Source organism: Hydra vulgaris, chromosome 14, assembly GCF_038396675.1.
Source record: "Hydra vulgaris chromosome 14, alternate assembly HydraT2T_AEP".
NCBI classification, from domain to species: Eukaryota; Metazoa; Cnidaria; class Hydrozoa; order Anthoathecata; family Hydridae; genus Hydra; species Hydra vulgaris.
This window is the reverse complement of record NC_088933.1, coordinates 8,476,660-8,492,658: the sequence shown is the minus strand read 5'-3', so window position 1 is coordinate 8,492,658 and position 15,999 is coordinate 8,476,660. Positions and strand designations below refer to the sequence as shown.

Here is a 15,999-nt window from a genome sequence, read left to right as displayed (position 1 = left end):
AAATTAATTTGAATGGACGTTTAAATTTCATGAATATCTGTAATTTCGAATGATTTAAACTCTTTATTTTCTTCCTTTTCCATTTTATCTATCTCGCTGTCTTGTCAAGAAGATGATTTGAACAAGTTTTTTTTCACTCTTTTTATATAAAATAGTAGTCATAACAACATTATCTCTATCATTAAAACAGAATTAAAAGTATAAAGTACAAAGTTTAAAGTACATCACACCACATTGAACTTTAGACTCTTGATTAAGGATTAACATTTTTTTAAAAACTTGTTTAGTACTTGTTTTTTTTTTAATCTCTCTTTTCAACTCAAACAGTATAAAAAGAGTTCATTTTCATTTAAAAGTTCATTTACAACACAACGAACAACAAAAAATGGCAGAGTTTGAAATTGTTTACTGCAACGATAACACCTATGTTAAATTTGCAGATTTAGCGGCTGCTACTTTGTGGTTAATTGAATTTAAAGAAGAAAAAAATGTGAAAGATAAACAATATTCTACTGTCCCTCTCAAACCGTTAGCACAATTTAATTATTACAAAAAATAATTGATTTACAAACCAAAAAATAAGGGCTGTGAAATCTTATTACCATGGAGATATAGAGAAATGTGTGATCTCAACAAAACAAATTATTTGTTTAGATCAGAGCAAAAATTAACAAAAGACGACAACACATTTAAATCGCCCAAAGGCGAAGTAACTAATAATGTGGTTTTTATATTTAATCATAACAAAATGACCAAAAAAGTATTGCAAACTTTAATGGTGAGTATGCAAGAAGCTCAAAACAAAGCCTATATGACAGTGGCTTACCCTAAAACTCGCATAATAAAAACCATTGAGTTTAACAATTTTGATATACGATTAGCAAAAGAAGAAGACGAAATTCATGCTACAGAATACGCAAGACTGATGGCTATAGAACCGTCTTTTCACAATTCGTTAATTAAAAATGGTGTTTCTCGAAATTTGAAGAGAGCTTGTGTCGAGCTTGCTGAAATCGAAACAAAAAAAACTAAAGTCGAACCAGAAGTACCAGAAGAAGACGAAGAATAATTTTTTTTTGTAGTTTTTAAGAAAATTTTTGTAATTTTTGAATTAAAAACCTGTTTTAATATTAAAAAACTTTGTTTTTTTCTGATCTCTATTTCCTATATAAAGGGTGAAAAAAATAAATGCTAGTTCATTTTTGAAAGAGAAAATGACTAGCAAACAACTCGACGAAAGTCTCATCAAAGCTGTTCAACTTTTTTATCCAGATAATGAATTACATCCTATGTTGTTTGAATTTCATTATTTAAATAACACGTATGAAGAATGGCAAGACATTATCTTTACGTATTTAAAAAATTTTAACTTGGAATTGAACTTGGAAGAAGAAAAATACAAGGATTTGTATTATATCTTTATAGCTAAAGACTATGAAAATAAGCTTCATTTGTTTGAAAAACCTTCACGTCGTTATATGAATTTTGCAGAACAATCACCATTGTGGAGAACGAGCATGCTAGAAGTATGTCGCATGATAAACGATGATTTTTTAAATGTAACCAAAACAACAGTAGAAAAACAACACGAAGAATTAAAAAAACAACTAGAAGACTATGTTAAAGTATATAAACTTTACTTCAAATCAAAAAACATGGAAAAAAAATGCACTTCATGGAAAAGCAAACTTAAACTGACTTTAAAGTATTATTTTTTGTTTCCTTATCTATCTAACAAATGGGAGTATGATAACTTGAAGAAAAATTGTAAACTATTAAATTACGTTTATCCAGCTTGCATGGACCAACCGCCTTGCTTTTCGTTTGACGATAAAGTTTTTCATAATGGCTATTACACCCTATACACACCAGTTCCTATTTATGAATATTTTATACAAAAAAAAGTACATCAAGAAGGAGATAAAGTGTACATTTACAAAGCCTTTGAACGTTGCAATTTTCACGAAAAAAGTTTAATAGAAATGTTTCCCACAGCTCAATGGTTTTTTTTCTTTAAAAGAAATTTTAACATTTCAAAGATTTTATACAGAAAAGAGGACGATGTTTATAATTATGAAAACGACAAAATAGTATTGTTAAAAAGTATTGTTAAAAAAGATCATTACACCAAATATTATGTGACTGCGGAAGATGGATTATAAACATGACAATTTTTTTTTTTTTTTTTTTCCATATCAAAAAGTTGATACACAAGTTTATTAGTACGAAATATATTGTCAAAGCATTCACAAGTCTCTTTTTTTAATATATAAACACATTTGATATTGTCTTTTATAAATTTAATAAAACTCGAGTATTCTTCAACATTTAATACTGTATAATCTTGCACGTCGATATTTTCTATAAATCCGTTTGCAAAATCTTCTAAATAGTGCGCAAACATAAATGTTTCATATTTAGGACAATGTTCGTGGGTATGTTTTTTCGTATAGTTATGTTGATAATGTTCTAAACACAAACTTTCAAAGTTAAAATAGCAAGGCAATTTACACAATTTGGGAAACAATAATTTGTTTAAATTTTTTGATCATTTATTGTAGACAACACATCTTTTTCCATGTTTCCACCTTTATAAAATACGACATTATATTCGAATTTTGAAAATATAGTCTTTAAGTAATCCACTACGGAGCAGCAAAATACAATTTTACCAGTATACTTGAAAGACGGATAATACTCTAGTCCATGAATATTTTTTAAGCAGTATGAAAATACTTTTTTATCCTTTTCATCCAAATTTTTCAAACTTTTCACATGGTATAACTTGCGTGTGAAAAAACTTTATATCGACAAGTGATCTCAAACATAACTCTCTAATGCAGTTTCTGCCCCACTTGTGAATTTCTTTATTGGTAATAAATTCAAAATCTAACAACCACAACTAGAAAAAAAAGAAGCGTATTCTTTTAATAAAATGAATAAAAAAGTATAAAAAATCAAATTTTAAAATATTTTTTTACATTTTTTTAATTAAAAAATGATTCGCGTTGATAGCATCATTAAAAAAATTCACAACAATTGCGCGGTGTGCGCGCTCGATGAAGTATCTAAAAGATATAAACATTATGAACACAAGTCTGAAAATTCTTCACCTTCATCTGATCACGTAGAAGAAGAACATTTTACAGATAAAAGTTCATTTGAATTTTTACAAAATGTACTCAATTCTAAGAGGATAACATTAAATTCTTACAGTATTGCAAAATGTTTTAAAAACAGTGAATTTAATAATTTACTCGAAAATCCTCAACTTTGTCCTATTCATCTCAACTACTTTGACAATTTGAAAGAAACATATGGTGATAATTATGTAATAGAACTCTATAAATCCAAGCTCACTCTTTTGCTGCTAGAAAGAAATATCAAACCACCTATGGTTCTAACAGAAGGGGATCAAACTGACGGTTTTGTGGATACGTTTACTTCAAAAGTAATACCTACCGTCTTTTCTTTGATAGAAAAACTAGATGGTGGTTTAAAAAAGAAATCTGTTAAAAGAAACATTGAAGGAATTATAAAGGAAGGAACCAGCGATAAAAAAACATTATTTGTTAATATATTACACGCTATTGTAACACTATTTATTGCGAGTTTTTTTAATTTAGAAAAAGAAGAATAAAAAAATGGCTACTGATGAATCTTTGTCTCGTTTTTTTAAAAATTCAGAATTTAAAAATTATTTTATAGGAATATATGCTTTTGATGAACTAAGTCAAACAAAAACACATATTCATATTATTCAACAAATGAAAAAAAATGGCTCCTTTATCATTTACAACAATGAAACTACAAAAGAAGCAGGTCAACATTGGAGAGTGTTGATGAAAATAGACTAGGGTCATTTTTTTTGTTTTGATAGTTTAGGTGAAGAAAGTGTATTGCAACAAATTCCAAAACATTTAAGATTTAATAAATATTTGTTTGAAGCAGTAGAAGAAGTCAATAGCAATATACAAATCAACACTATTAATATTAACTACAACGAAGTTGAAATTAATTCTTATATACGTCAATCCAATCATTTTCCTACAGAATGGACAGCAGAAAATCGTGAATTTTATTGGTTTACCAAATTTATTTTAAAATATAGCGAAATCACTGGCAATCAAAATGTATTTTTTTCATACAATAAATTTCCTTTTCAATGGAATGATAGTAGTTTATATGGTGCATTTGCCGCTTATTTTGTAGTTCTAGTCTTTCGCAGCGAAAATGTATTATATACAGATCAAATATATTTACCTTCGTTGTGCAGACTGTTAAACCATTATTTTTATGAAGTAACAACGCTTCATGCCTCTTCACTAGTTCGGATAAATCTTTATTCATTTTTTCAATTTATTAAACACGAACTCTTTCCACACCTTAATAACACTGCTAAACAACTGTTTGAAAAAGACATGCAGTTGCATTTTTATATGAAAAAACAAGAAAAATCTGGAACGTGATCTATTGTCTATGAAAACAAAACAAATTCCTTTGCATTATACACGATTAAAGACTGCCAATCAATTTTTAGATGTACCTATTGATGATGTCATGACTAAAAAAGAAATAAAAAGGCAGATTGCTCTGAATTTAATATAAACAGAATCACGAAGAGAACAGCACACACATTACTAGAAGAAATTGTCGAAGAAAAATGCGCTACGTGTAATGGTTATGGTGAACTCTATTTCCTCGTGTTAAGAGAAAAAAAAAATGACACTTTATTAAAAAATTGCACGATTCACTTATTAAATAAAGAAGTATGGATATTTAACACCATTACTAAAAGAGCGGGCAAAATACATCTTCACAAGACGTGTTGCTTGTCTTGTAAGGGGTCGTCCATAGAGTACGTACGCTCATAGGGGGGAGGGCGTCTTCAAAAAGCGTACGAAAGCGTATGGGAGGGGGGGGGGGAGGGTTCAATTTAAAAGTACGTACTTTGATTTTCTAATTTATCACAATTAACCAGCTAATCAATAGAAAAGTTACATTCTGACTAAAGATTCTAGTTTGCCAACATAAAAAGATGTATGGTATATGAAGTAGAGGGTATAGTTTTCCTCTATGCACACACATGTATGGGCGCCCTCAGAATTTTTTGATGTTCCAGATAGGACACTTTCACACATCGTGCAAACTCATAACTTAAGTTTGTTTATACCTATGCCAAATGAGGATGCCTTGCAAAATATCGGGATGGCGGAGGCCTGTGAACAAAAAGCCTTAAAACGCTTACCCTCCCGACCCCCAAAATGAGAGGGGTGTAAATTTTGCATGGTTATAACATTTAGATTTGGAAAAAAATTTGGATGGCCTCCGCCATCCAAATTTTTTGCAAGGCCACCTCATTTGGCATATTAACAAACTTAAGTTTGCACGTTGTGTGAAAGTGTTCTATCATCAAAAATCAAAACATCAAAAAATCCTGAGGGGGCCCATGCACACATGCCCGCCCTTATATACTGGCCCTGAGTAAGACCTGAGGGCCGTGGTTGATGGGACGGAGTCACCCCAAAAAAAACGTGTCAATGGCGTCTCAAAGACCGCTAGGTTTTGCTAAAATAAAAAGCTTCTTAAAATAGCAAAAGGGCACAAAATTTGCTGTTGCTCCCTCCCACTGGGTTTACCCTTTGTTTTCAATATTACTGATCTCACCTTAGACTCGTTTTTTACTTACTAAAAAGGGGTGCCTGAAAAAAACGTCCACCTTAAGTATAGTTTATTTACACTTGATTCGTTAAAAAAACAAAAAAAGTTTTCCTAGATTTCACCGAGAATCGAACCTGGATCTCCGTCGACTATTGCCGCCGCATAAACCTTTCGCCCAAATACACACTTACATAGGTAAGTTTTAAATTTATTTAAATTATTATTTGCATTTATACTTAAGGACGTTTTTAAAATGCGTAAGCAAAAAGCTTTGGGGTAGTATAAAGTATCTAAGGTACCCTCCGTCTTTTTTTTTTTTAATTAAACTTTTTAATTGAGAAAAAAAAAAAAGGAGGGATGGGGGGATATTTGAGGGGGGAGGGGAGGGGGGTCAAATTTCAAATTTTTTGGCGTACGTACTTTATGGACGACCCCTAAAGGAAAAAAAACATTGACTATCAACGATACAAAAACAAAAAAGAAGAAGAAAAACAAAACAATTTTTTATTTGTACATATATAATCATTAAATGAATTAATATAATATTTTTTTACAACTGTTTTTTTAATATACTTCAAACACTTTATCCGGAGGCATATAAGGGTTGGCAGGTTTTGTAACAACTGGAACAGGAGCCGTTTTTGTTTTTTTGCCTTTCCACGCTTTTTTTATACCGTATAACAGCGAACCCACTTGCAATGCGTTGGTTACATTTTTAGGAGTTATAAAATCAGCCAATCCTCTTCCTCTTCTACGTATCCTTTTTCTATTACTTTTACGTGTCTTTGATCTAAAATTTCGTCTTTTTCGCTTAAAAGCCATTTTTGTTGACAACGGCAAACATACGATAAAAAATGTTTCAAAGGAATTTCAAAAGTATGTTCGTGACTTTCTTCATATATAAACACAATAATGAGTTCATCATTGGAACGTGTTACTTTTTTAATTGTTCCCCATTTTAAACGATGTATCAATGAAAAATCACCCTTTGCTTTACTATTTGTTTTAAATAGTGAAATATAAAAATCTTGTAATTTCGGAAACGAATAACACAACTCTAGATAATCTTTAAAATGCTTCATTTTTTATGTCTACTTCTTCGAGTAGCCAAACGTTAAATGACTCTTTAATAACATCAACAAAGTCTTCATAACCCATTTCAAATTCGTGTTTGTTTTCACCATAAATAAAAACAATATGGGCTTTATTATTAACACGAGTTACTTTGATTCGTTTACTTCCATCCAAACGAAAAAATAATTTAAAATTACCCTGGACTTGTTTTAAACTATCATCCGTTGTAAAGGAAGAAGTTTCTAAATTATTATTCGTTTTATAAAATTCGTTTAAACAAGTTTTAAACTTCATTTTTTTTGTTTATTTCAAATGAATTTTTTTTCTTCAAATGAAATTTTTTATTTCAAAAAAAAAACCAAATTTATAGTACTTTTTTTAAAAAAAAACAGAAAAAACACTATTAAATTTTTTTTTTATCAATATATTTTTGGTATTTTATTACCTACAAAAAAACACCATCATTTATATGCGATAAACAATATAATTTATTAACAATATCTAAATCTAGTATAACCCCCCCCCCCCCAAAAAAAGTAGATATTTTTAAGTGTCCATTTTCTTTATCGCCACTGATAATTTCCACAACACCGTTTTCGTATTCATAAGTAAGGATATAATCGCCAAACGCGCTCGTATCCGTTCTTAAATTTTTGAGCTTTTGATTTTGCTTTTCCATGTCTTTTATAACCATAGATATTCTTTTAAATTTTCTTCAACATAACGACGAAATTTTTATACAAAACATTTGTTGCAATACATTTTTATATGAGTTTTTCTTCTCGCATGTTTGCATACTTTTGAATTCATTTTTGTAAGTAAACGTTTTACAGATTTGAGCTTTTCTATACATGTTTTTTTAATCCGATTAAAATATAGTTTTAAATACACCACCAAGTACGGGTATATTTCCTAATAGGTTACCAAGGATACCTTTACCGCGTTTTCTAAGTATACGTTTTCGTCCTTTACCGATTAAAGAATGATAAGGTCTAGGATGAGCTCTCGATTTTTTATGAACAAAAATATATCTTTTAGCATTTTTATGACCTCTATGTCTTCTATGTCTCATTTTTTAATAAATATTTCTGTGTTTATCGCGATCCACTTTTGTTAAAACAAAACGATATATCGGTTTTCCTACTCGATTCATTTCGTGATTTTGTTTATTATTTATATACTTGCTTTTCGTTTTTCGATAACACATCAGTGCTTTTCTACAATATTGACGCTTTATTTTTTTTAAATTTTTCTTAACTCTTCTTTGTCTTAGAGCTCTTAGTTCTGTATTATTGGGATCGGTTAACTCGTTTTCATCAAAGGAGGTCCTATCAAAAAATTCAAAAAAAGCATCCCTATGAAAAGGCCATTTTCCATCTACTGTATATTTGGGTAATTTAGATGTATATTTGGGTCTTAAATTGCTTTGATTTTGAAGGTGTTGAAAATAAATTCCGTCTTACAATCATACGGGAAAAATCAATATTATCTGCAGCCATTTTTGACTCTTTTTTTTTTACTTTTTTTTGACTTTAACTTTTTTTTTGACTTGTATTTTTTTTTTGACTTGTATTTTTTTATATCTTTTTTTTTACAACAGAAAAAACATAGTGTCACCCTGACACAACCTTACTTATTCTGTCTTTACTTTGTCTTAGTAGGCCTACTTACTTATGTTTTTTCTTACTGTCTTTATTTTTTATACGGTCACTTTAGTTATTTAGTATTTTATTCTCTTTAATCTTGTTCATAAAAGCGGTATTAAAAGTTTCTAAATTTAACCAACATGACACAGCATTTTCTTTTCATTACATAAAGTTGCATCACTTTAGCTATTATTTCACATTAATCTGTAGAGATTACATTTTATACATAAAAAGCGTGTTTTTTGTTAACAAAATCAAAAATGACAAAAACACGCTTTACCAAACGCTCTGTAAAAAAAACACAATATTATATGGACAACGAAATTGTAGGAAAGGAGATAGATTTATCGGAAGATGAAGTGCTTTTAACTAGTGATGACGAACCTGAAATTATAGTCATCGAGGATGATCCCGAATTAAGTTTTCCAAATTTGAGTATTTTTGACGACGCAGATGAAATTGATTTCATAATAAAACCACCAAACTATCCACCAAATGAACCACCAAACGAACCAAATGAACCACCATTAGAATTTGCTGAAGATTCACTACCTCAAGAAACTCAACCACTACATCAAGAAACTCCAACTCAACCCCAAGAAAACAATATTTTGAAAAAAAAGGTAAGTTGTTTTTTTAAATTATTATTTATAAATAAAAAATTACATTTTTTTAAGAATTTTATTTTTTTATTTTAGAAAAAAAAAACGAATACAAATTAAGAAGAAAACAACTTCGAAAATTAAAATATAATATAAATAGACTTTTTTATTTAAATTTATAAATTTTTTTTATATATAAAATACATTATTATTTTTGTCTATTTTTTCGTCTTATGTTTGCTTCTTTTAATTGATGTTTAATATCGACATAGGATTCCGCAGTATGAACCCAGCGTTTTATTCTTTTACCAACTCTTCCAAGTTTACGATTTGTTGAACTTTGTTTTGTACTTGTTTGTGTTTGAACTGCTTTTTTTGTTCTAGGAACTGTTGTTTTTGTACGCGCCATATTGACAGTGTTTAATGATCTAGGAGTATACCTTATTTTAGGCATTTTTATAAAAAATGATATTTTTTTATTTATAACTATTTTTATTTATTACAAAAAAAAATAATATGGCATTTATTTCTAAGTAAACCTCTTTTTTTAGTTAAAATGAATTATATTTCAATAAATAAAGTAAAATACGAAGTATTTAATGATAGCACTATAGACCAGTTTTATGTTATCGAAAATGGAAAAAAACGCCCTATTTGTCAACTGTTTGCGTACAATGCAAAAAAAGGTAATTGTTTTATGGTTTACATCTATAATAAAAAAATATTATTTTTTTATAATACTATTTTTTTCTTATAGATCAAGAGTTAATAACACTAAGTAATATTCGCAAAGTGTTAAGAAATGTCATGAACGATACACCTTCCCGCACTCGTCGTAAGTTTAACTTTACTAGTTTTTTTTATTAATAAAAAAATTCATTTTTTTTAATATTTCCCTTTTTTTTAGAAAGTCCATATCCACCTCCAAATAGAGAGGTGGGTCCCTCGCACTGGGACTACTCTCTTCGTAAGTTAAACTTGATCCTTTTTTATTTTATAAAAAAAAGTATATTTTTTCAATATTCTCTGTGTCTTTTTTTTTAGAGAGTCCAGATCCAGAAAATTTATAGTTTGTTTTTTTTTAATTTTGTAAATATTTTTTTAGAATATAAAAATTTTATAGTTGTTTTTTTTTATATTTTTTTTATATACATTAATATTTTTATATGCAATTACATTACTATTTTATATATACTAGAATAAAAAAATGATTAAAGAAATAATAAAATACACTTCAAAACAATTCCATCACGAATGGAAACATTTGGCGTTTTTATTAAAGTTTAGAAGAAGTGAAATAAAAAAAATCAATAAAAATTACATAAAAACATTTGATAAAATAAAAAACGTTTTAACCCTATATATATTAACACAACCAAACAAAAAGTTGGCAATCAAACATTTGTATTTTGTATTATCATTATGGGAAGATGAAAAACTTTTATATAATATACAACAATGTAAATTATTTATATTGAATTATTTATATTAAATTTTTATATTTTTTAGCAAAAAAATAATGAATTTTATGCAATTAAAACTAAAAATAGCAGCACATTTGTAAACACAATGGAAAACTTTGGCAGAATATCTTGACTACAAAAAACGTGAAATCGAATGTATACAATGTGATTATCATAATATCAACGAAAGAATGATGAGACTTTTAAACTTAATATATCAAAAAAAAGGAACCGAAGTCGAAGCAGCTCGTGCTTTATATGATGCTTTATGGATGTGGTCTCTTGACATTTCAACAAAAGAAAATAAATTAGAACTTGAAAAAAATATAGATGTAACTATGGAAATAATTACACATTTTATATTGCAATAATTTTTTTGTAACTTTTTTTTATTTTTTTAGCAAACTAATATATTAAAAAAATGAAACAATATATCAAAAAATGTGGATGGTAAGCGTATTTTACTTTTTTTATATTTTTTTTATTTTTTATACACTTTTTATACATTTTTTTCTATTAGTTATGGAGAAAATATTAATGAAGACACTATATGCTACCACGAGTTGTTATTGACAAAAGAAGAAGAACAAGATTTGGAAGAACTAATGGAAATGGAAGAGTTAACAGAGGAAGATTATGAAAAATATTTAGAACAATTAGTACAAGAAATGGATGAAGAAGAATCAGATTATATTGAAGAACTAAAATCACAAATGTTAGAAGAAGAAGTGGAAAAAGAAGTGGAAGAAATAGAAAAAGAAATTCATGAGATCTTCAATGAAACGGATTGGGAACAATATATTTTAGACGTTATTAATAAAATGGACAATTTACCCGAACTTTATTTGTAATTTTTTAATTTGTAAATATATCTTTTTTCTTTTTTTAGCAAACATAATAATGACAACTAATAATAATGAAAATTATGAAGACATGTTTCCTGGTTTTGGAGACGTATTTGAAGAGGTTGAAAACATAACTTTTAACAATATATTCAAACAAAAACAAGAACAAGAAATTAAAGGTATTGAAACAAACATTATTTATATTTTAATTCTTTTATATGTTTTATTGAGTGATTTTATTTATTTATTAATTCTTTTATGGTAAAAAAGACATGTATATTTTTTTTTATAGTTTTATATAAATAAATGTTTTTTTTTCAGCAACTAATAAAAAAAATGGCAGACAACATATATCCTTGCTGTTTTTGTGACAAAGAATTTAGTGCAGAAGAACTTTTAAATCATCAAACAGATTGTTCTACAGAACAATACTCCCACGAATGTTTTACATGTAAGAAAAAGGTACAAGATTTGTTAAACCATGAATGTGATTATGAATTTCTAGATATACAAAAAATATGTTTTTTTTGTAATACCAAAGTCGATGATCAAGATTATTATGAACACTCTGTCATCTGCTTTCGATATTATAAAGAACAACAAAATCGTAATTTGAACCAAATAATTCAAGAAGAAAAGAAAAATTTAAATTATTTGAATCTTTCTATTAATCAAATCATGAATAGAATGAAGAGTCTTCAAGAAATTACAACTAAACAAATAGTTGACTTTAAAGAAAAAGACCAAGAAATTAAAAATCTAAAAGAAGAAAATGTCAAACTTCATCAAACCCTAGCAGAAATGAACAAAGAAATTAAAAAGTCTCTTTTATGACAACATGATGGTTTTAGCAAATCAACAAGATACAGAACATCTCAAACAAGAAATAACAAAACTTTATCAAATCCTAGAAGAAAATAGCACAGAATTCTTAGCTTTAAAAAAATCAATTCAACAACCTAAAGAAGTAAAGGTAATACAACACATCTTTAACGACACGCAAATCATCAAACTTGATCAAATGAATCTCAGGCTATTATCAGATGAACCATTTTATACAGAATCCGTGTACACATCAGAAGGTTATCGTTATCGTATAAAAGTTTATACTCGAAGTACCGACGTAAACAAACTAGCCATTTACTTTCAATTATTACGAGGTGACCTGGAATATACTTTAAAATGGCCTTTTACCAAAAATGTCAATTTAACCTTGAGAGATAAAGATAAATTTTTTACTCGTACTACTACCAACAATAATTATCTTCAACTTTTAGACGATAGTTCTTTTGATAAACCTACCACTGAATATAATGTAGCTGTTGGTTATAACAATTTTATTTCACACGAAGAACTAAAACAATTTATTATTAATAATCATTTATTTATCACGATTACTATTGAATAATATATTTTATGTAAAAAATGTATTGGTTCTATCATTGCTATTTTTTTTATATGTTTTTTTTTGTACTTTATCTATCATTATTAACTATTATTTTTTTAGATTAACTAATAAAAAAAATGAATGCAATGGAAGTTTTCAGACAAATAACTGATGAGCTCACTTTTGAAAACGTTAGAAGTATTAGATTTGTGTTAATACTTCCACATGGTATCAAACAAAAATTAAAAAACGCATACGATCTTGTAGAGTATATCAAAGATAATGCCATAGAAGATTATAATGGAAATATTCATGAAAGCTTAGAAAGTAAATTGGAATTTTTACTCAACATATGTAAAGTAATTCATCGAAATGATATTTTTAACAAATATAAAAATAAAATACCACGTCTACCTACTTATGAAGAAAGCATCATTAAAAATCTACCACCTGTTTATTCACCACCGAACGCAGTATATCCAAGTGCAGTCATCGAAGCCAAACAAGAAGAACTATTTCATTTTTATAATCATATACCAGAACCAGCTGAAGCACCTGAATGTGCCCAAGAACCAGAATTCATCTAAACTTTTTTTTTTTGGGAATCAATTCATAGTTTTTTTACTTGTATAGTAAAACCAAGAATTTTTTTATATTAGTTATAAATTAACTTTTTTAAACGATCATAATTTATTTTTTTGGATACATAGAAGAATTATATTTATTTACACCGTTTATTTAGAACACACTATTTTAATCCTTATATTAATGATAATGATGTTCAATTTTTTTATAATTGTGTTATGAAGTATGCTCAATGGTCAGTTGATCAATATTATTATGTTTGTGAAAATAATTTTGTACATTATAAAAATAATATTAAATATTTATAGCCAAACTAATAAAAAAATGAAAACAAGTGGATACAGCAACAGAAAACCCAACAAAAAAGTTAGAAAACAAATGAAAGGTATATTTTTTTCTGTTTTTTTTTCTTTCTTTTTTTATCATTAAATTTTTTATTTATTAATCCTATTTTTTTTACAGCCATGTATTTCCTACTATTTTACACTACAGAAGCATTCGTCGGCACACTCGATTTCCATAAACCAACGCTACTTTTGTATAAAACAATGTGTCTTATGTCAAAGTTGTATACTTCGAAAAAAATAACTTTTTTGTATTTTTTTATTTAGAATATATTTTTTTATTACATTTTTTTTTTGTCTTTTTTTTTCTCCTTATTTTTTTAACGTCGTTCTTTTTTTTTTGAACCCGGGAACTTTTTTTTAACCTTTCGGTTTTATCGTCTAGTTCCTCGGTGCATTGCTTATCACCGGTTCATCGTTTTTATTTCACCTTTTTTCTACCCGGACGGACGGTGACTGAGGTCGTACAAGAATTGTAACATAGCATATCATCAACCGTTAGGGACTGATTTGATTCAAAGTGGAGCCAAGCTTTCGCATACCATTATTGGAGAGTCCAGTGTTTTGCTGAATGTGAACCATATCCTGAGTAGAAAGCGGGGTTTTGAACAGCTGTTGTGCTACTGATGCCCCTCTTCGCAGTGGAATGGCTTTGCCTCCAGCTTGTTGAGTTAGACCAATTGTTCCATTAGGAGATGAATCTTTTGAAGCAATAACTGCTGAAGCTACTAGCTCTGCGCCCTTTCCATCAGCTTCAGCAATTTTTTTCAAACTTTTATGGCGAGTCCCCGGTGAGCAGTTGTGAGGGAGTCCACGACCAATTAATGAAAGACATTGGTGCACCTCTTTTCAACGCTTTGGTTTTCAGGCTTGATTGATTTTTCAGAGGAGTCCTCAAGTTTGTTCAGAGGATGTTGCTCCTTTTCTCTCAGTTTACCTATATGGCAGATCAAACAATCACAGAAAAGTGATGAGCGAGTTGAAGGCTTTTTTGAGATGTTCTGAAAGTTGAAAAGTGTTGGAACTTTTTTCATGGACCCATCCAATTTTTCAAGTTGAAATCTGCAGTTGACACAAATTCCTAATGGAACCCTGTCATCATTGAAGTCTAAATCAGGTTCAATGAATTAAAGAATCTTTTCCTTTGCTGCAACTATCACTTTTTTTTATGCACACAACACATACAGATTTTCTGCATTCATCATGTGTTTTTGATGCATTAGGCATTTTGGTCGTAATGAGTCAAAAGTTAAAGCTTAGTCAAGCTTTTTAAGTGCCATTTTTCCCAAAACAAAGCGTTGTTTTTCCGTGCGACTAGATAAGATCGTCAAAAAATCGTTTTTTAGTGTGACACGATGGTTGTAAAAGATATTCATATTTTCAGCGTGACATTATGGTAGACAAAATGCCGATTTTTTGTCTCGATTTTTGAAGGTTAAAAACGCGTTTTTGTGAAAATATCAATAAGATAAGTGTCGTTTAGAATTTTATGTAGAACATTTTTCGTTTTATAAAGTTTTTTGTAAAACTAATTATTGAATTCGGAAAATAAAGAAAACTAACTTTCACTCTAATTTAGAACTTTAAACGCAAAATAGTCCCACGGACGGTAATCCCTGATTTTAAAATTTATTGCTATGAACTCCTATTGGTATGTACTATCATCCCTCAAAAGGATTTTTCCAGGTGTTTTCGTTGGGGTTAGGTCAAAAATCTACAAACTATGAAAAGAGTTTACTGTATGCACATCAATTACATCATGTGTTAATTTATTCAAACGGTTTGCAGCATGGTTTTTAAAAAAGTGTTCTGGATAACATTTAGTTAGTTGGGGGTTTAACCGTCTGGTCAATAACCGGGTACCTGGGTATCCATTCTAGTTTCCAAAGTAGAATTTGTTAATGTCCCCTTAAAATATTTTTGACTGCTCGGATCCCCAAAGTTGAGGTAGTTTGACACCACTTTTTCGTCAAAAATTTTTGGAATTAATCGTTCAATAGTAGTTATTAGCTATCAAACTCAATACCTCCTTCGTTCAATAACCGGGTACCCCGGTACTCACTGAGGTTATTATATATCAAAGCCGGGTTTATAAACAATAATAAAACTGTTTCTTAAAATATTTTTTTTATTCAAATACATTGCCATAAAAAATAATAAAGAAGTTTATTATTTCACACACTCCCCACATGTCGTGATTAAAACACAATGCTCGTCACAAATAAGGAATTCACATATCGAACATGATTTTCGACGTTTTTAAAATTCGCTGGTGAGACAACATGGCATACCCCAGTAATCTTTTTCCTTCCGGTTGAATCGAGTTGTACATGGGCTTTAGAAGATTTTGATGCTGTTCGCTGCACATATGGATTTATAGCTCGACCTAAAA

At 28.7% G+C, this 15,999-nt stretch overlaps 1 long non-coding RNA gene across 1 annotated transcript; it reads left to right on the top strand.

Annotated features, from left to right (window-relative positions):
• The first annotated feature begins 11,605 nt into the window (after window positions 1-11,605).
• LOC136090740 (uncharacterized) lies at window positions 11,606-13,893 on the top strand. Its single transcript, XR_010643680.1, has 2 exons — window positions 11,606-13,648; window positions 13,726-13,893. It is a non-coding gene; the product is annotated as an uncharacterized LOC136090740 (long non-coding RNA).
• The last annotated feature ends 2,106 nt before the right edge of the window (window positions 13,894-15,999 follow it).